At 36.6% G+C, this 21,413-nt stretch overlaps 1 protein-coding gene and 1 long non-coding RNA gene across 12 annotated transcripts in view; both read left to right on the forward strand.

Moving 5' to 3' along the window:
* Window positions 1-1,781: 1,781 nt before the first annotated feature.
* Window positions 1,782-20,970, forward strand: LOC147836473 (uncharacterized). Of its 2 annotated transcripts, none has more exons than XR_015494168.1 (5): window positions 1,782-1,942; window positions 16,673-16,832; window positions 16,948-16,996; window positions 18,907-18,971; window positions 19,328-20,970. It is a non-coding gene; the product is annotated as an uncharacterized LOC147836473 (long non-coding RNA). The 2 variants fall into 2 exon arrangements; XR_015494167.1 differs by having other exon boundaries at window positions 1,791-1,942; window positions 16,468-16,832.
* Window positions 20,914-21,413, forward strand: part of LOC147836474 (uncharacterized) — a 205,160-nt gene continuing 204,660 nt past the window's right edge. For all 10 annotated transcript variants that reach the window (XR_015494164.1, XR_015494163.1, XR_015494162.1 and 7 more), the window contains exon 1: window positions 20,914-20,970. The gene's annotated coding sequence lies outside the window, so the exon portion shown is untranslated. The remainder of the gene's footprint in view (window positions 20,971-21,413) is intronic.

Consider the following 21,413-nt stretch of genomic DNA (forward strand, 5'->3'; position numbering starts at 1 on the left):
AGGGGTTTTGTGCTCGTGCATGTTGCGCTCAGTTTCACGTTCATTCGGATGTACAAAAGAATATGCGTGAGATTCGGCGTACGCAGTGTTTCATACATCTGAAATTTTTTCTGCGTACGCACATTTACAGCTTTGTGCGTACGCAATGTTTTAGTAAGATTTCCACGCAAGTCTTCGTACATGAGGCCCCTGGTTTCCCCCACAGTCCAAAGACATGCGGTACAGGGGCCTCATGTACGAAGACTTGCGTGGAAATCTTACTAAAACATTGCGTATGCACAAAGCTGTAAATGTGCGTACGCAGAAAAAAATTCAGATGTATGAAACACTGCGTACGCCGAATCTCACGCATATTCTTTTGTACATCCGAATGAACGTGAAACTGAGCGCAACATGCACGAGCACAAAACCCCTCCCTGCCTCCTCCCCCGTATGAATATGCTAATGACTATGCTAATGGCAAAACCCAACGAAAAAGCAACGGCAAAATCAAGCAAAAAGAGAAACTTTGAACAGAATGTGAATTGGAGGTGCTGCTTTCGGAGGTAGACCGGAGAAAAGCGGTGTTATTTGCAAGTTTGTTCTCCGGAATTAACAACAAAAGAAAAAAAATAGAGTGGGAGAGTTTAGCTGATACGGTTAACACAGTTGGGTCTGAACATCGCACTGAGTGCATTTAAAAAAGAAATAGTGTGGTTTATATCTGTAAAATGTTGCAGTAACCCTTACCAGTCTCAGTGGCGCACCTCATATGAAGCATATGATCATGTACTGACACGTTCGAGCACAAACTCACTTCGAATCCAGCGTCTGATGAATTCATTCTTCTTTTTTTTCCCGCTACATATCAGATTTTGCCCACTATTTATCACGAGAAAGACAAGTAGGAATCATTAATAAGTTTGTGCATCATATTTTATTTGCACATTTATTGAATGGAAATGTTTCTGATTCACGCATGCAAATTCATCTTCAGATAGTGTCTTTATAGCAATGTGCGTGCAGTAGAAGGCTCAGATTACATTGGGAAAACAGGCGACCACTGCAAATTGTGCTTTAATGTTTAGCTGGTCAACTGTATGGTATGGAAATCTTACATACCTACTATATGAACCCGTCTCATACAGCTGCCATTGCAAGGATCAGACACTTTGTAGAGAAGAATTTAACACAACTGCCTCTAGGAGTCGCCAATGGAAATAAAACAGACACGCACAAAAAATGTGCGTACGCCTGCCAGAAAGCTGCCGTGAACCTGCGCACATTCCCACGTTCAGTTCATTGTTAGTAAATCCAAACGTGAGCGATTCTGAGCGTGAAACTTGGCGTACGCAAAGTTTTTGTGCGTACGCAGCGTTGATACATGAGGCCCCAGGTGAATTGGGTAGGCTAAATTGTCCGTAGTGTTTGAATGTGTGTGTGGATGTTTCCCAGGGATGGGTTGCGGCCGGAAGAGCATCCGCTGCGTAAAAACATGCTGGATAAGTTGGCGGTTCATTCTTGCTATGTCGACCCCGGATTAATAAAGGGACTAAGCCGACAAGAAAATGAATGATTCATTCTGCTGTTGTTTAATAACTCAGATTCTCACTTTCTCATGTCACACTAATTCGTAGTGAACCAAGCTCATTAGTGCCCTTACCAGTGCCCTAATTTATGCTTATGACCTACTGATGATCTTGGGAGCTAGTGTGCAGATTGAGACGCACCCACAGTTTAGCTCAAATCCTAATGAAGCACACCTGATTTAGGTAATCAATGATTTACGAGGCTTTCCAGCCAGGTGTATTGAGGCAAGTTGGAGCTCAGAGGACAGTGGCCCTCCAGCATGGAGTTTATATACAGTCCTGCTTTAAAGCAATCTACTGTAAAAAGTACTATATAAATAAATGTGATGTGACTACAGTGCTGAGTTGCAAAGCTGGAGCAAACATCCACATGGGTACAGTATAATGCTGCTCAGGCATTTCAAACTTCTTTTTACCCCTAACAAAGTACACAAAGTCTTGCAGTGAGAATATCGCAGCTTAATTTAGTGTATTTGTGACCCTGGACAAAAACTGGTCATTTTTTATAGCGAAATTCATACATCACCTAAAAGCTAAATAAATAAGCTTTTAAGGATTTGTTAGAATATGACTGTTTGGCTAAGATACAATTATTATGGGGGGAAAAAAACGGAATCTGAGTGTTAAAAAAAAAACAAAAAACATGTAAATAATGAAGTTTCATATGGAGAATGAAGTCACATGCATTACTCAGAGGTGAGTTGCTCACAAACTTCAACAGTATACACATCTTGATGATTATGTGGGTCTTGTCTATCAAATCTGATCTTTAAATTGTATTTTCTATTGGGTTCAAATCAGGTAGTCAGCTGGGCCATTTTTTTTTTCTCTAAAAGAATTAAAGAGATTCATTGGCTGTGTTTTGGATCATTGTCTTGCTGAAATATCCACCCTGGTTTCATCTTCATCATCCTGCTAATGTAGATGTTGAACTGAAGCAGCTGACATTAATTAACAATGATGAAGGGCAGAGGGTTTCTGAAAAACTCCTAAGAGATTTCAGCTGCTGTCTGGGCTTTTACTGCATGCTACAGCTTCCTTCATGTGTTCAATACTTATTTCTTTTGTAATTTAATTTATTACATATAAATTTATTTAAAAACAATTTGATGTGTTTTTCATATATGTATTTTTTTTTTTATCAGCATCTGGTTTAATTTTCAAGTCAACAGCACCTTTAGAAACATGTTTTTTTGAGCAAAATGGTGATGTTGAATGCTTACACTCACCGGCCACTTTATTAGGTACATACTTTTTCCTTCAAAACTGCCTTCATGGCATAGATTCAACAAGGTACTGGAAATGGTCCTCAGAGATTTTGGTTCATGATGACATGATAGCATCACGCAGTTGCTGCAGATTTTTTCAACTGCACATCCATGATGTGAATCTCCCGTTCCACCACATCCCAAAGGTGCTTTAAGCTCTGCTTTGCTTTGAGCTCTGGTGACTGTGGAGGCCATTTGAGTACAGTGAACTCATTGTCATGTTCAAGAAACCAGTCTGAGATGAATCACAGTTTATGACATGGTGCCAATGTAAGTGTGCCAAGGAAATCTCTCCCACACTATTACACCACCACCAGCATCCTGAACTGTTGGTACACAGCAGGATGAATCCTTGATTTCATGTTGTTGACGCCAAATTCTGACCCTACTATCTGAATGTTGCAGCAGAAATGGAGACTCATCAGACCAGATAACGCTTTTCCAATCTTCGTGTGGTCTTCTGCTGCTGTAGCTCATCTTTCTCAAGGTCTGACATGTGTGTGCAGAAATGCTCTTCTTCATACCTTGGTTGTAACGAGTGGTTATTTGAGTTACTGTTGCCTTTCAATCAGCTGGAACCAATCTGGCCATTCTCCTCTGACCTCTGGCATCAACAAGGCATTTGCACCCACAGAACTGCCGCTCACTGGATATTTTCTCTTTTTCTGACCATTCTGAGACAGTTGTGTGTGAAAACCCAAGTAGATCAGCAGTTTCTGAAATACTTAGACCAGCATGTCTGACAGCAACAACCATGCCACGTTCAAAATCACTTAAATCACTTTTCTTCCCCATTCAGATGCTCGGTTTGAACTGCAGCTTGACCATGTTTACATGCCTGAAACCTTTGAGTTGCTACCATGTAATTGGCCGATTAGAAACTTGCATTAATGTGCAGTTGGAAAGGTGTACCTACTAAAGTGGCCATTTCTCCCACTGTATAATTTTTTATGTTATACTATTTCAAACTACTAAAATGTAAATAAAACTTACTTTGAAGTGAATTTTCAACATCAAAAGTCGACAGTAAACAAACGGTGCACACACAACATAGAAACTGCTAAATAACAGGTGTGTTTTACAATGTTTGACTCATACGGTGTATTTTTTTGGCTAATTTGGTCACATTTATCTCATAAAAATGAATTAGCTGGTGTGTTGATGTCTCGTAAATAAAAGATGAAGAAAGCATACACACCATGCACATCATCTGCAGCCAAAGTGATCATGCGCACGGTTCATAAGGGCCAAAACCTGGTTCTCCAGAAAGCCATTAGATCAAGGAGACTCCGTGGTGACATGAGTGTTGCAATTTGACTTTAATATGAACGCTGTCTGTTGGCATTTCCTTCTGAGCATGACGGCGCATTGATAAGCATATCGGCATTACGCTTTGAATATGAAATCAAGCATTAGAATGAATGCTACACGCTGGATGTTTCATAATCCTTGGACATCCTGATTGAAATGCACAAGCTGTCATTTGAAGGCAACATGAAGAGGCAGCTAATATAATCTGTTGGAGCTGTCATCTCGCTGCAGTTTTTATGGTCCAAATGAACCCGTCCTCGTCTATAGCGTTTCAACCCACACGCAAAATTGTTATCCAAATCCTCTCATAATCCTTAGATTTGTACATTATATCACGTTTATGGAGATAAGCAGTGTTGCCGCGGCCTTTTGATGAGCGCTTTGAAGTGAATCGTGTACGCAATTATATGTAAAAGCTTTGATAATGTTGCTCTTATCAATGGAGTGACTCACGCTCGGTAAAATCGCAGCTCTCATTTAGGTCCCGTACTGAAGCGGCCCTGTGTTGCAGAAGAGTTCTTTATAAAGTCATGAATAGACACTTCAGTTCGCTCGGTCAATAGCAAACTTTTAGATTCTGCACACCTCTGTAAGAGCTCTCGTCAAGGGCTTCTTTTTTTATTTGGTATTATTCAATTCAGTTCAAGTTTATTTATTTATTTGTTGCTTTTTTTTACAGTAATTATTGTTTTAAAGCAGCTTTACTAAAGGTGGGCAGTATTGCATTACAATCAAACTCGAAAAGGTTAAGGTAAGGATAACTATTAGTTACAAGGATAACTTTTATTAGTTACTAATAATTTTAACCAATTAACTATCTAATAGCTTTTAACAGTTAAAGTTATTGTAAAAGCCTAGTTAACCTGCAGTTATTTAGCATATACGCTCACCGGCCACAATATTACATTAACATTTGAGGTCAACCAGTCATCAGTAAACTTTGAGAATTGGCACACCTCAACAAAATCCTGAGTTGTAATTTGCAAGTTTATTGCAAGTCTCTAGGAATTCTGAGTTTATTTCTTGTAATTGAAGCTTTTTTCTTACAAATGAGAGTTTATAAAACAAAATGTGATGTGACTTCTGATGGGAAAATTGTTAAAACATTGACAGAATTTGCAAGAAATTAGTCAGAATTGTGAAAAAGTCTGTAAACTCGATTGACAAAGGCCTTGATACTAATTATTAGACCATAATTGACAGAAATATCTCTAATCCAATGCCTGGACACCTAAGATTGCCAGAAATACGAATTCCGAGAACAAATATTTCAAAATTGTGAGAAATAAAATGTAATGAATAGACATTTAAGGTTGCCCCAGTAAACTTTTGAGAATCTGAGTTTATTCGTGCCATTTTCAAAGTTTATTGCAACTTTCTTGGAAATCTGATTTGAAATCTGATGAATTATTTGATGCAGTTGTAGCCTTTTTCTTACAGATGAGAGTTTATAACACAAAATGTAATACAAAACTGCACTTCTGGGGGAAAAATGCAAAAACAAACAAAAAAGCTGCAAAAAAAAAAGTTTAATAAAGTTTTTCATAATAAATTATGAAAAAGCCTGTAAACTTGATTGACACAAGCGTAGATACGGAAATTTACACCAAAATCAAAATAGCAGGAAAGCCTGTACACTCAAGATTGCCAGAAAAATGCAGGAAAAATGCAAGAAAGTAAACAAAAGCGACAAGAAATGAGTCAGAATTGTGAAAAAGCCTGTAAACTCGACTGACAAAGGCCTCGATACTTACCAAGTCAGAATTGCAGAAAAGTCTGTACACTCAAGATAGCCAGAAATACCAATTCTTCGAAAAATATCTAAAAATCATGAGAAATAAAATCTAATAAATGGATGTTTGTGGTTGCCCAGTAATCAGTAAACTTTGAGAAATTGCACACCTCAAAAATAAAAATCCTGCTTATTGATGCCATTTGCCAATTTTGTTTTTGCAACTCTCTTGGAATTATGAGTTTATTTGATGCAATTGTAGCCTTTTTCTTACAAATGAGAGTTTATAACACAAAATGTAAGATACAAAACTGTACTTCTGGTGGGAAAAATGTAAAAACATTAACAAAAGCTCCAAGAAATAAGTCAGAATTGGGAAAAAGCTTTTACACTTAATTGACAGAGGCCTCGGTACTGAAATTTAGACCATAAATGAAAAAAGAAATCACAAATTCAACGCCTGTACACTCAAGATTGTCAGAAATATCTATTCTGAGCACAAATATCTCAAAACAGTAAGAAATAAAGTCTAATAAACAGACATTTGAGGTCTCCCAGTCATCAGTAAACTTTGAGAATCTGCACGTCAAAAAATCCTGAGTTTATTGGTGCCATTTGCAAGTTTATGCTGATGCTCTTGAAATTCTGAGTTTATTTCATTTGATTGTAGCCTTTTTCTTACAAATGAAAGTTTATAACACAAAATGTGATACAAAACTGTACTTCTTATGGGAAAAATGCAAAAACATAAACAAAAACTCCAAGAAATAAGTCAGAATTGTGAAAAAAAACCCTGTAAAATAGATTGACAGAGGCCTCAATACTGAAATTTAGACCAAAATCAAAATAGCAGGAAAGACTGTTCCCTCAAGATTGCCAGAAATACCAATTCTGAAAACAAATACTTCAAAATCATGAGAAATAAAGTCTAATAAATTGACATTTGAGGTCGCCCAGTCATCAGTTAACTTTGAATCTGCACACCTCAACAAAATCCTGAGTTTGTCATTTGCAAGTTTATTGCTACTCTCTTGGAGTTGTGAGTTTATTTCTTGTAAACTTGATTGACAGAAGCTTCGATACTAATAAATTTGACCACAATTGAAAAATCACAAGTCAAAATTGCAGAAAATCTTGGCAGAAATTCAAATTTTGAGAAAAAAAATATAAAAATTGTAAGAAATAAAGTCTAATAACTGACATTTGAGGTCGCCCAGTCATCAGTAAACTTTGCGAATCTGCACACCTCAACAAAATCACTCATCAAGGCCCTTTTTTGTCAGTTTTGCCATCGTAATTGAATCCACGCTCTCACCACAGGGTAGGGGTGATAACGAACGTAATTAATTAAGTAGAAATTAAGGAGACACACTCCCAAAGATCAGACCCTTGGGACGCAGGGGAGGAGGATTTGGGTTACGCTTAGCAATCTAGACCGCAGTCTTGTTTAGTTTAAAGTCATTAAATTACAGTAATGACTAATTTCTTATTCGTGCATGCAGCTCTTCCGAGACCGCCGTTAGTTTTTAATAAAGGAACGCGACTCAATGAGAAACATTGCGCCGGGTGTGCGAGAGAGAAGGAGTGGGAGCTTTTGTAATTGTGCGAAGTAATTCAAAAGCGCATTAATAAAACAATACAGAAACATTCTGAAGTCGCTTGAGATAAAGTGCATTTGCATAATTCATTAAGATTAATCAGACCGCGGTGCGTTCGGCTGCTTCGTTGGAGGAGAGGGCAAACATGAGAAGACCGTTCCCTGGAAAGCCCTCTTTAATCTACAAACAATGATGTAAATCTAGGCTTGGATGCTGGAATTAACCTCTCTGCATCTTGTAACCCCATTAGTACTGAAACAAACCTTCTGTGCTTCACGTATGTCTATAATAATAACGCATTAATATTCAACACTTTATTCACACCTATCCTCAGAGCATCCTATTATGTTATTTGTAGCCTAATGTAGTCAACGCAAATGAAGAGAGTATTTGCTATTTATGAAGGTGTTTCGTGCTGGGTGTGTTTGACAATCTGGTAATTGTGTGTTTGACAGATAAATTGTGCCATCAATTAATCTGAACGTGTTAAAAATGTCCTTTTTGGTCAAATCTGACTGCTTCACAATGGAGGTCATCATGAAAATGTGGGTTATGATACCTTTTTTGCACAGAACTCATCATCATTTTTCTTGGAAAGATGAAAAATATATATATTAATGAGATGTTTGCGGTGGCTCAGTGGTTAGCACTGTCACCTCGCAGCAAGAAGGTCACTGGTTCGAGCCTCGGCTGGGTCAGTTTGGCATTTCAGTGTGGAGTTTGCATGTTCTCCCCATTTTGGCGAGGGTTTCCTCCGAGTCCCTCACAGTCCAAAGACATGCGCTATAGGTGAATTGAATAAACTAAATTGACTGTAGTGTGTGTGTGAATGAGTGTGTATGGATGTTTTCCAGTGCTGGGTTGCAGCTGGAAGGGCATCCGCTGTTTAAAACATATGCTGGATAAGTTGGCAGTTCAATCCACTGTGGTGACCCTTGATAAATAAGGGACTAAGTCGAAGGAAAATTAATGAATGAATGTTTGCATGAGTGTTATTTTAATGTTGTTTACTGTATTTACTTTTGTCTATTAAATTACTGTAGTATATGATAAATACTAAATACAATTATTATCTCTTTTTTTTGTAAAGACGTATTTTTTTTTTGGCATTTTTGCCTTTATTTTACAGGACAGTAGGTTGGCAGGAAGTGAAGTGGGAGAGAGAGGGAGGTAGGATTAAGAAAGGTCCACCAGATTTGAACTCGGGACGTTCAGAGTGCTGCCGCACTACATGTTGGCATACTAATCACTGGGCTATCAAGCTAACAAATAATAAATTAATTCAAAAACATACAGCTTTATTTTTTTATTTCTGGGTTTTAAAATTGCTGACTTGATTGTTTTTATTTTTTACAATTGCAAAGATCTCGAAATTTTGATTTAATTTCTTACAAAACTTAATAAACCACAATTCAGATTTTTTCCTCCTTAGAATTGCAGTTTGATTGTGTCATTTTGTTATGATTTTTTTTTCATTATTGCCAGCTCATAGGACTTCTTGGAATTCTTAGATTAGAAGTTACAATGAGATTGTTTCCCCATCCTGGCAGGCACAGGACATCAACATGACATCAGATTGACTTGTTCCTCATTGTTGTGGGGATGTTGCATTTTGTTTGGACATCAGGTCGATGTCAATGTCCAACACTCAGCCTAATATCAACCAAATATCAACGTCTAATGATTACAGCTTGACTTTGTGTAGACGTTAGCACTATTACGTCTATCAGACTTTGGATTTTGGTTGCCTTACCTGACAGATAAATTTTAGCATTTGACGTCAGTATGACATTGGTAAATTAAATTAAATTAAATTAAATAGCGCTTTTCACAATATAGATTGTGTCAAAGTAGCTTAACATAGTTCTAGTAAAGTTCAGATTTCAGAGTTGAAGTTCAGTTTTGTTACAGCTTGACGTTGTGTGGACGCTACTACTGTTACGTCTACCAGACGATGGATTTTGGTTGGCATATCTGATGAATAAATGTCAGTATTTGACGACAATATGACATTGGTTTAAGATGTTGGCTCGACATTGAATTTTGGTCCCGTTCCAACTCAACCTAAAATCAGCCAACTATCCTTATCCTTATCCTTAGGCACGGTCTAGACATTGAATTTTGGCCACCTAATGTTGTGACTGAAATCTAACCTATTACTTACATCATATGAAGTTGGGTGCCTGGTAAAAAAAAGTACTACCTTTATTTCCATGGTGAAAACAAGCTTGCACAGTAAATTACAGTTACATTACATTTCATTACAATGTTAAAAACTTTCCAGTATACAAAACATATAGCAGGGTATATGTAAAACCATTTAGAACACTTTAGCAACTACTTACATGACTGTTCTGTCTTTTGCACCGACAAGTGCTACAGTATTTACATTTGCTGCCATGTTTGCTTTATGTACCACAGGATCTCAAAACCCTTGTTTCTTTTATGGGGGTTTATTTTGTGATATCCAGGGGTATCCAACAGCATTTATGTTTGTTTTTCTTTTCCTGACATCAGTGAAGCAGAGTAGATTTGCTTTGAGGCATGAAATGAGATGGAGAGACGACTGATCCGAGGAGTTTCTCAATCTCAAGGACTGATTTTTTTGCAGGTAACTGCGGCCTTTAGGATCCTGGTGGGCAAGTAGCAGGGTTTCATCTTACACAAACACCATCTGGTGGGCTTGTCGAGCCTGCACCTTGACAAGATGAATTAGTTTGAAATACTGTCAGATACACACAAGCAAATTAGATTTTCCAGTTAGTAATGAAACCTGACGGGGCTTAATAAAAAAAGCATTGGATCCGGAGAACGCTCGAGTCAAACTGGGTAAAAAGTCGGAGCGGGGAACTTTGGCGTCACGTTGATGTAATTGCTCAATATCCAGATAGCTTTCATCTTCAAATTGTATGTTGTAACTTGGTTAAGGGTGAATTTATTTTCGAGTGTTTTCGGTTGCATGTCTGTTTCGAGGGCTACTTTGCTTTGACTCAGAGCGGAATAGGATTCTCTAGAGACAGACCCAACTTTTATTAAAGTTTCCTGTTTCCTTCTGAAAGCTCATCCGACTCCCCTGCATGTTATTTTGCTGTGACTCAGAGAGGTTGTTTAGACTGTAATAAAAACTCCTTTTCTCTCCAAACACTTTTAAGTCTCTTAAACCCAGTGCAACATGCTATTGTTTACACCCTTTAGAAAATCTAGCAAAGGACTTTTTGTCCTTGTTGGGTGTGGGGGGGAGCCCAGAAAAAAAAGGTTTTGTCACTTCGGTTGATCTTTTTTTTATGATGCATGTGCAGTTTTGACTGTAGGTTGTAAAGTTGCGATGGTTAGACTTAGGAGGGTTTGTGATTAAAGCTTTAAAAGTTAAATTTGTCAATCCGCATATCTACAAATCTACCAAATCTGCTTGACTTTAATGGGAGGAATACGAAACAGAAGATATTTTCAATGTTTTGTCTTCACAATGGCCGTTAATAGCAGAACTGGACTCAAACTGCTTTCACTGTATGATAAAACACGAGTAGATTATGGTAGAACTTTCTGTTTTGATATAATTATCCCTTTAAACTCCATCAAAACAGATTACTGTGATAGTATTACTGTTATAAATAGCATCTTCTATTTTTGCTCTGTTTTTCTCCTCTTTAATCATATTTACATGAACTAGTCCGTAATCCGTTTACAGAAGAAATCTTTCCTTTAGACAACTGATAGATGAGTAGATAGATGGATGATTAGATTTACAAATGGATATATGGATATTAAATAGACAATAGATGAACAGTGTGCTAAATTAATGGGTGGGTGGAGAGCAGATGTATAAATTACTAATATGAAGAGATAGATAGATAGATAGATAGATAGATAGATAGATAGACAGATAGACAGATAGACAGATAGATAGATAGATAGATAGATAGATAGATAGATAGATAGATAGATAGATAGATAGATAGATAGATAGATAGATAGATAGATAGAAAGATAGATAGATATATGGATATATAGATGGATGGACGGATATATAGATGGATTTAATATATAGAAATACAGGTGCATGAATTGATAGATAGACTGATGGATGGATAGAAAGATGATCTTTGAATATAGCAGATTGATAAATGGCTTGATGGATGGATGGATGGATGGATGGATTGACAATTTATAAATACAGTAGATGGGTGGATGAATGAAGGATGAAAAGAAGAACCATGGACGGATGGATGGATGAATGGGTGGTCATTGAATACAGTAGATAGATTGATTAATGTATGGACAATTTATAGATTAGATAGATAGATAGATAGATAGATAGATAGATAGATAGATAGATAGATAGATAGAAAGAAAGAGGTGGATGGATCGATAGATAGATGGATGGATAGAAAGATGATCTTTGAATATAGTACATTGATGAATGGCTTGATGGATGGATGGATGGATGGATGGATGGATGGATGGATGGATGGATGGATGGATTGACAATTTTTAAATAAAGTAGATGGGTGGATGAATGAATAATGTAAAGAAGATCCTTGGATGGATGGATGGATGGATGGATGGATTAATGAATGGGTGGTCATTGAATACAGTAGATTGATGGATGGATTGACAATTTTTAGATAGATAGATAGATAGATAGATAGATAGATAGATAGATAGATAGATAGATAGATAGATAGATAGATAGATAGATAGATAGATTGGATGGAAAGAGAAATGGATAGATGGATGGATGGATGGATTGACAATTTTTGAATAGAGTAGATGGATGGATATATGGATAGACGAATAAAGAGGATCTTTGAATAGATAGATGGATGGAAAGATGATCTTTAAATACAATAGATTGGATGGATGGATTGATGGATGGATGGATGGATGGATGGATGGATTGACAACTTTTGATAGATAGATAGATAGATAGATAGATAGATAGATAGATAGATAGATAGATAGATAGATAGATAGATAGATAGATAGATAGATAGATAGATAGATAGAAAGAGGTGGATGGATCGATAGATAGATGGATGGATAGAAAGATGATCTTTGAATATAGTACATTGATGAATGGCTTGATGGATGGATGGATGGATGGATGGATTGACAATTTTTAAATAAAGTAGATGGGTGGATGAATGAATGATGTAAAGAAGATCCTTGGATGGATGGATGGATTAATGGATGGGTGGTCATTGAATACAGTATATTGATGGATGGATTGACAATTTTTAGATAGATAGATAGATAGATAGATAGATAGATAGATAGATAGATAGATAGATAGATAGATAGATAGATAGATAGATAGATAGATAGATAGATAGATAGATAGATAGATAGATAGATAGATAGATAGATTGGATGGAGAGAGAAATGGATAGATGGATGGATAGGTGGATTGACAATTTTTGAATAGAGTAGATGGATGGATATATGGATAGACGAATAAAGAGATGATATTTGAATAGATAGATGGATGGAAAGATGATCTTTAAATACAATAGATTGGATGGATGGATTGATGGATGGATGGATGGATTGACAACTGTACAGTGGATGAATAGATGAATGGATATATGATCTTTAAATAGATGGATGGATGGAGGGATGGAAAGATGATCTTTGAATACAGTGGATAGATGGATGCATGGATGGATGGATATACAGTGTGTGAATATACTGTAGAATGTTTAGATGGATGGATAGACAGTTAAATTGGTATTAGACAGAAATAAATTTGTCAGATTTAGCAAGAAAAAAGCTTTATTAACCATTTTAAACTATTTTTCTTCCTTTCAGCTTGTAGTTTGTCAAACAGCAGTGCTCTGCTTCCCATCAGGTGTGTAAGTTTAGGGTTTGGAACGAGTCGCTGGTTTCTAATCAGATGTACATTTTTGCCCCATTTATGCGCACGCGGCACCAGCTGTCACATATTGTTTGAGAACATAACCCCTCGCATGCCTCCAAATACTCTCTTTCCCATCAGCCCTCATTTCCGTGGGATAATGAATGCAGTGTTTTGTGAGGCTTCAGTGGAAGTTGTCCTCAACACCTCATTCTCCGCCCGCTCTCAATGCCCAGGGGTCAGCTGAGCGGCCGCAGTCATTTGAAAAGGAAATTATCTTTTGTGATTCTTACCAAAAGAGACGGAGAGCTGGAATGAGGAGGAGAGACACAGAGAAAAAAAGAAGAAGAAAAAAACGCCTTCTTTCTTTTGCAGGTTAATAGGAGCCCGTGCTGGAATGAGTTGATACCTATCTGCTCCTAGAGAGAGATAGACATACAATGACTATTTGATGGCTTCCTAACAGCTTCTTTCTCCTTGGCCCCGTTTTCTTGATGTGCGCCGCATTTATTTATTTATTTCTTGGGCTGTGGTAAATAGCTTCTTGGGGAGAGAGCCAATTTTGCCTAATGGGCAAGTTTCCATAAGGTGGGTCAGAACATTGATAGCAAGGCTGATGAGTTGGCAGGAAAGGTGAGTGCTCTCGTTTCGACAGGACTCTCATTATAAGGCTCCCTCAAGAGAGGATGTTGATGCGAGACGCTGGAAAAGAGAGCGCTTTTTGATGACTGTCAAAACATGGAGAGTTTGCTTTATCCTTAATGACGTTCATCTCCGCATCTTGTTTGTCAGGATGCGTACAGTATGTACAGTACGTGCGTTCGATGCGTCTTTGAGCTTTTGCTTTATCATCACAATGTAGTGGTGACGTGACCCTCTGAGAAAATGATATTTTATTTTTGGGGGACTGAGAAAGAGGCAGAGTTTGCTGCATTCAGAACTAAAAATATAACCCAAAGATCAGTTTCTGGATTTCGAAAAATGATGCAGAAGCATGATTTTAAGTTGATTGGAAAGAAGTCGAAATACAGAGAAAAGAAATTCATGCAAACATTGCATTTTTTCAACACTTAAACTTTGAATAATGGATAAAATCACCTTATTTTTAGACAAACTTTTTAAACAGAGAGAGAGAAAGAGAGAGAGAGAGAGAGAGAGAGAGAGAGAGAGAGAGAGGCATAATACATTAACATCAGGGATGTGCTTGCAATAATATTAATTTATTATAATGAATAAATATATGAATGAATGAATGAATGAAACACATACTGATTTTTATTCTAAACAGCCTTATAACTTTATGTACACTATTTCCCTGTGTGTTTAGGATTTTTTTTTTGTGTGTGTGTGTGTGTGTGTGTGTGTGTGTGTGTGTGTGTGTGTGTGTGTGTGTGTGTGTGTGTGTGTGTGTGTGTGTGTGTGTGTGTGTGTGTGTGTGTGTGTGTGTGTGCGCGTGTTTTTCTTATGAACAAGTTCTGTAATGTGAAGTGGATGCTGGACAAAGGCAGTGAGAATCCAAATGCAGGGTTTATGCAGCAACAGTCAACACATGTGCAAACAGATGTATACGGGCAATCCAGAGTCGTAGTCAAATAAACAGGCAGATGATCAAAAGGCAGGCAGCAAACAAGAACAAACAAACAACAAAGAAAGATTCAAACACAGAAGGCAAGGAAAACACATCATAATGTTCACAGTTCAGTATAACAAGACTCAGCAACTTCTGTGTGTATGAGTGCTGACTTTATAGTTCATGTAATCAGTTCATGAGCGGCTTTAGCTGTGAGTGTTTGCAGTCAGACAGGATCTAGGCCAGGTGTGTGAGAGGTGCATGACTCGTAGTTCTTTTGCTGGCAGATTTAAAGTTCTCCAGTGATCTGCACAGGTTGGATTGCTGGTTACCTTGACAAGTTCATTGTAAAAAAAAAAGAAAAAAATCTTGTTGCCTGAACATTTTTTTAGTTAAATCAAATTCACTTTTCTTGTAATCTCAACTTACACTGTAAAAAAAGCAGCGCTTGTTTCACGTCTGCCATTTTCAGCACGTGAGTCAAAGCGATGTCACTAAAGGAACACCCTTGCTCTATTTTTAGATGCAAGGCTCATTGGGATCAACACAAGATCAGCAATTACCACATGATTGCTGTAATCTGAATTATTGTTTGTAACTTTAGGTGGGTTTGCAAACGTGTACTTTTCATTGTGTCTACCTTAAACTTTAGCCGTTTGCATTTCTCGCAGTCACAGAAGCTCCCTGTGATCTTAACTAGGTACAGCTGAAAAGTGCAAGTGCATTGCCTCATGTGCGTGTCGCTCGATTGGAAATAAAATAACGAACTTGCCTGCAGGTCGCACTTTAGAAGCGCCGCTTGGTGACGCTCAGCATCGCGCCACGCAAGGCCATGCATTTTAGAATTCTAAATATAGGTTTCTATCAGGGTACACACAACGGCGATTCAAGTTGGCGGCTTTCCACGGCGCCCAGCTACAATTTGGGACACTTCATATTTATTTATTGGGGCACTACATTATTTATTATCATGTGAAGCAACATGCCCCTAAAACAGCGAGCTGTGTTCACGCCCCCAAAATGACACATCATAATACATTATAATAAAAGAATCTAAACTGTGTTTTGAACTGAACCTAAACTGGCACACTCAGAAGAACCATAATATTAATATAAAATCTTAAAAAAGGGGTAAACTATGTGCCCCTTAAGTTAAATTTCAGTTGAAACCTGAAATATTAATTAAAATAAGTTAAAATAGCATAAAAACTTGTTGTTGTGACTTTTTGTCATATAAATTGTTTACAGTGTTGAAATTCAATTAATGCCAGTTCGTTCTGCTGTGGCAACCCCTGATAAATCAGGGACTAAGCAGAAGGAAAGCGAGTGAAATTCAACTGAGACTCATTTTCAAATCACCATCCCATTTGGCCGCAAGATCCTCAAGAATCATAGCAAAGACATTTTCAAATCATATTTCCATCTGTAATCGCCCTCACATCTAAACATCTATCTCTCCTGCCCTTCCTTTACTCGGCATAACATGAGTGTGTCACATCACAGCGCAGAACGTACAGTACTTGATCTGTATTCGTTACCATAATCACAGTCAAAGTCCCTCAACAGGCAACACGGCGCAATTCATCATCCGAAGCAATAAAGGCTATGACACCCTCCGAAGGCCAGAGGCTTATTCAAGCTCTTCGCGTTTGGAGGAACCTACTAGAACAGATGCTCCTCACTAATTATGTGTTGTAGAGCAGTACCCAAATGCCCACTGCTGCCGTCTTGCAGGAGACCTGGTCATCCATGTCTCATATGCTGTCTCCAGTTACCGGAGGGCACTCGTCTCCATCTGTGAGGGAGCAGACGGGTGCCAGCGGAGGTGTGGAGCCCAAACCAGCCCTGCCCAAACCAGCCGCTGCAGTCTGGACTCCTCCTGAAGCCCTGGGCCCCCGGTGCAGGGAAGGGGACGCTGTTAACATTCATGGGTAATTAGCAGACGAGGTTTCTATGCCTGAAGTGGCAAACCCTGCTGGCACCTCCGGCTCCTCCTTTTCAACAGCATGCTTCTCTTGTTGTGACATTGGATTGGTGTCATTACAGAATTTTGTTGCTGTTGTTGTTGTTGTCTGCTAATCCAAATCACAGAATGGTAAGTTTATGTTGATGTATTAATGAGTTGTTTTAATGCCTGTTTGCTAATGATTGGAGATATTTGATCCAAAGTGCAATCAATATTGATCTGTAATCAATTATGATGACCAATATGTTGGTCAATGGAAATCGATTATGCAAATGTTATAGCTCAAAATTGAGTGGTCTTTAGTTTACGCTTGAATAATTTGGTGTAAATTTGATCAAATTTTGCAACAAAAAACTCTATGATTATTAAGAACTATTAAATATATGTGGTTTGCAGTGCTTAACATAATTAAATACACCCCATCTTGTAAATCAATATTTTTATCCATTTCTCAGTGAATAAAGACAATGTATTTTGGTGCATTTAAACAAAACAGATTTATTAAACAGATATATTTTTTAAAATAATTTTTTATTCACCCAACATATTTAGAAATTGAAAGATAATACAATTAAATTCAAGCAAAATACTGGAAAACACAACTTACAAAATTTTATCTGAATATTTCTTTTTAAATTAGCACTTAATATTTTTCTATAAGATATAAGTTTGGGTGTAGTAGTTTTTATACCGTTATCATAAATTATTTTGTTAGACAAGTTCCAGATTTGGCTTCAGTACTGACTAATCAAATGTATATACAAAAATATAATATTGTATAGCTTACTATTAATAATATGAATTTAAAAGTTAGATTTGTGAGGGGTGTATTTATATATGCTGAGCACTGTATATAAATTATATATTGAAATGAGAAACTTTTCATTCTTAAAAATGTACTAATATTAAAAATGTTTACAAACCACATTGTATATCAACAAAGCTGGCACCTTGATGTCATAATGACATTAAATTGACATGAAAAAAATATATTAAAATATATGTAAATAAAACAAGATGTTTTTCTTACTTCCCTGATGGAGAACTATAGTGTTAAAATGAAAATTGCACAGTTTAATAATATTGTTTATTTAAAAAAATAAAAGGAAAAACATATACAGTTAAAGTCAGAATTATTAGGCCCCCCTTTGAATTTTGTTTTCTTTATTAAATATTTCCCAGATGATGTTTAACAGAGCAAGGACATTTTCACAGTATGTCTGATAATATGATTTCTTCTGGAGAAAGTCTTATTTGTTTTATTTCGGCTAGAATAAAAGCAGATTAATTTTTTTTAAAAGCCATTTTAGGTTCAAAATGATTTGCCTCCTTAAACTATTTTATTTTTGATAGTCTACAGAACAAACCATTGTTTTTAACTTGCCTAATTACCCTAACCTGCCAAGTTAACCTTATTAACTTATTAAGCCTTTAAATGTCATCTTAAAAATATCTAGTAAAATATTATTTTCTATCAACATGGCAAAGATAAAATAAATCTGTTATTAGAAATTAGTTATTGAAACTATTATGTTTACTATTTGTTGAAAAAAATCTCTCCGTTAAACAGAAATTTGGAAAGAGCATCAATAGGGGGGCTAATAATTCTGACTTCAACTGTATATATTTAATAGTAATAGACATATCATACTTTTGGGACATCAAAAGGGTATCAAGGTATCTTTTTCACTTAAAAAATGACATGGCCTGACTTTTAGGCTTATTGTCTTCCTAAAAAATCATACAAAATAAGCACAACATCATACAATTCAATGATAGAATGCATCTTTGATGACTGTCAGCTTCTCCATCCAATGATGTCACTTCCTTTGAGTCATAGCCTTAAAGATCACGTATTTTATGTTAAATTTATTGCAAATGTGACAGGAGTGACCGAAACATGATGACAATTATAAACTTATTTGATTTATATATTTGTAGAATTGATTTGTAGAATTGATTTATAATTTCATGTTTTTAATAAATTTGATGTGAATAATAACAACTTAAACTTTGCCATTTTTTTTCTCTTCTAACAGTTTCAAGCAAAACAAAACTATTAAAGCTGGTGGTTCAGTTGTGCTGAGGACAAGGACAATGCAGGGTTTGTACATTTGTAAAGTGTATTAATAGAAAAACCCATTAAAAATAACAAAAATCTAAGAACCAAATACATTACCTATTCCTACAGGACAACTCTAAAATCAACAATCAGTCCATTTTAGAAATGGGCAAGAATACTTTTTATTCACTGTATTTGACATATATAGATACCTTGGCTGCTAAATTATGCAAAACCATGTCATTTCTAACAATATATTTGCAGCTTATAATATTTTAACGTTTCACCACCTACCAATTTTATCCACTAGCAAATTGTAAGCTCCCACCGCCGTTTCAGTCAGTAAGAGGAAGTGCCATGTTTTGACAGATCTCCCACTATGTGTGCTTTACTTACAGAAGCGTATTTATACCTGATTATCTAAACGGAAGCGATTCCAATCTGGCAACAAACGAAGAGTCACGCCGCGGCGACAGACAGATCCGCTGACTCTCTTGTCAGTCTGAGAAATGAAAGACAATAATCGTGTTGCAGAGTCCCAGAGCTCGCCAAGAATAAACCCAACACCACTTCTCTCTGCTCTTAACACCGCGCTCTCTGAGGTTGTTCACTCATTTGGGGATGTGAATAATTCAAGGGGGAAAAAGCATTTACATCTTCGGCAGCTGCAGGAGAGTCTCATTATGCATTTGTGTTTAAAAAAAGAGAATAAATGGCCGCATTGAGGACAATAACTATAAAGAGCAGAAAAAGTTCTGACTGAAAAACAACAGCAGAAGATGATGTAGCCTTGAAAACTAAACTGTACTAAACTCGCATTCATGCTTGGCTTTTCTAGTTCACTTCTGAATATGTTTTTATTGACCTCTCAGACACAAAGATATTTTTTACCCTAATTTACCTATTAGTCTATTTTATTCTAAATGTTAGTAAGATGTTTACACTATAAAAAATATTAATGTATAATGGTCAGCTTTTTCTGTGGTGATTTGCATAGGCTTGCATGTCCAAAAACTAGTTGTGTGTTTTCCCTCTTGTAGTGTTCCATGTGCGTTTGTTATTTCATGCGATTCTTTTGCTCTGTTTCCCGCCGTTTGTTAGTGTTTATACAGTCCACCTGTGCATCAGCCCTGTTTGTTATCACTTTAATCATATCTTGTATTTATACCCGGGTTTTGGTAGTAGTTTGGTATTGCTTTGTCACCCTTTCTTTTGTTACCTATGGCTGATGGTCCAGCTTCAAGTGTTTGCTACCAAATACACGCATTTTTGGTAATCCTTGTTTCATGAGTGTTACTAAAAAAGTATCGGAATCCATTCAAAAAGGGTACACTAAGTGAGTTTAACCAAACAATGTTGAAAAAGCACCCCAACAAACATAACCCAGCAAAACCTGTTTTTTTTTTCTTCTTTTTTTTAGTTTGCCATTTAGTAAAAGCACAACTTTAATTCATAACTTTTTCTTATTTTGTGGTTAACATAAGAATTTGTAAGATCTCATTCAGATGAAAATATACAGTATAATGATGAAGCCTAGAAAAACTTAATTGTACTGAACTGCCTCTGCATCCATGCTTGACTTTTCTAGCTCCACTTCAGCGTTGAATATTATGGAATGAATATTGTAACCTTCTCAGACACATTTTTACCCTTAAAGACTTTTACCCATTAGTCCATTTTATTCTAGAGTGTTTGTAAGATGTTTTGTTAAGTATTTATAAAACAGCTTTTAATGTGGTGATTTGCATTGGTTTAGAATTGTGAGCTCCTGAGCATGTCCAAAAACACGGCGGAAGGCAACTCGCCATGATGTGTCACGGTTGTGCGTTTTCCCATGTGTAGTGTTCCATGCGTGTTATGTCATGTGATTTCTTCTGTTTCCCGCCGTTTGTTAGTGTTTATTAGTTCCACCTGTGTATCACCCCTGTTTGTTATCAGATTAGCCATGTCATGTATTTATACCCCTGAGTTTTGGTAGTTCTTCGTTTGGTTGTCACTGTTTCTTGTTCTACCTGTGGTTGTGGTGGTCCAATTCATATATGTAAGTGTTTGTTATTAAATGCGTGTGTTTTTGATAATCCTCCTTTCATAAACTTTACTGAAAGAACATCAGACCCAGCGAAAATCAGTCCAAGGCACTTGAAAAAAAATTAAGCCTTGACATGACTGCGCCTATGTGTTTCAGCAAACACTTCCCTTCATCAGGGTAAAAGAGATCAGGTGTATCGAAGTTTTTATATATTTTTTTATTTTTTTTTATTTACTATGGTCTCATGACTCCTAAAAAATATAAACTAAATTGAAATAATGTATGGAACAAGATATGGGAGCTGTCACTGAGGTGGTACCGTCTCAAATGTATATATTAGTACTTTAAAAAGTTTCAGGAAATACATTTGTACTTTTGGGTACTACTTTGTACTCTTGAGGTATTAATAAGGACTTTTTAGTTCTAAATGTGTACCTATTAATATGGTACAAGCT

The sequence above is a fragment of the Danio rerio genome, chromosome 6 (genome assembly GCF_052040795.2).
Source record: "Danio rerio strain M-AB ecotype USA chromosome 6, GRCz13ab, whole genome shotgun sequence".
NCBI classification, from domain to species: Eukaryota; Metazoa; Chordata; class Actinopteri; order Cypriniformes; family Danionidae; genus Danio; species Danio rerio.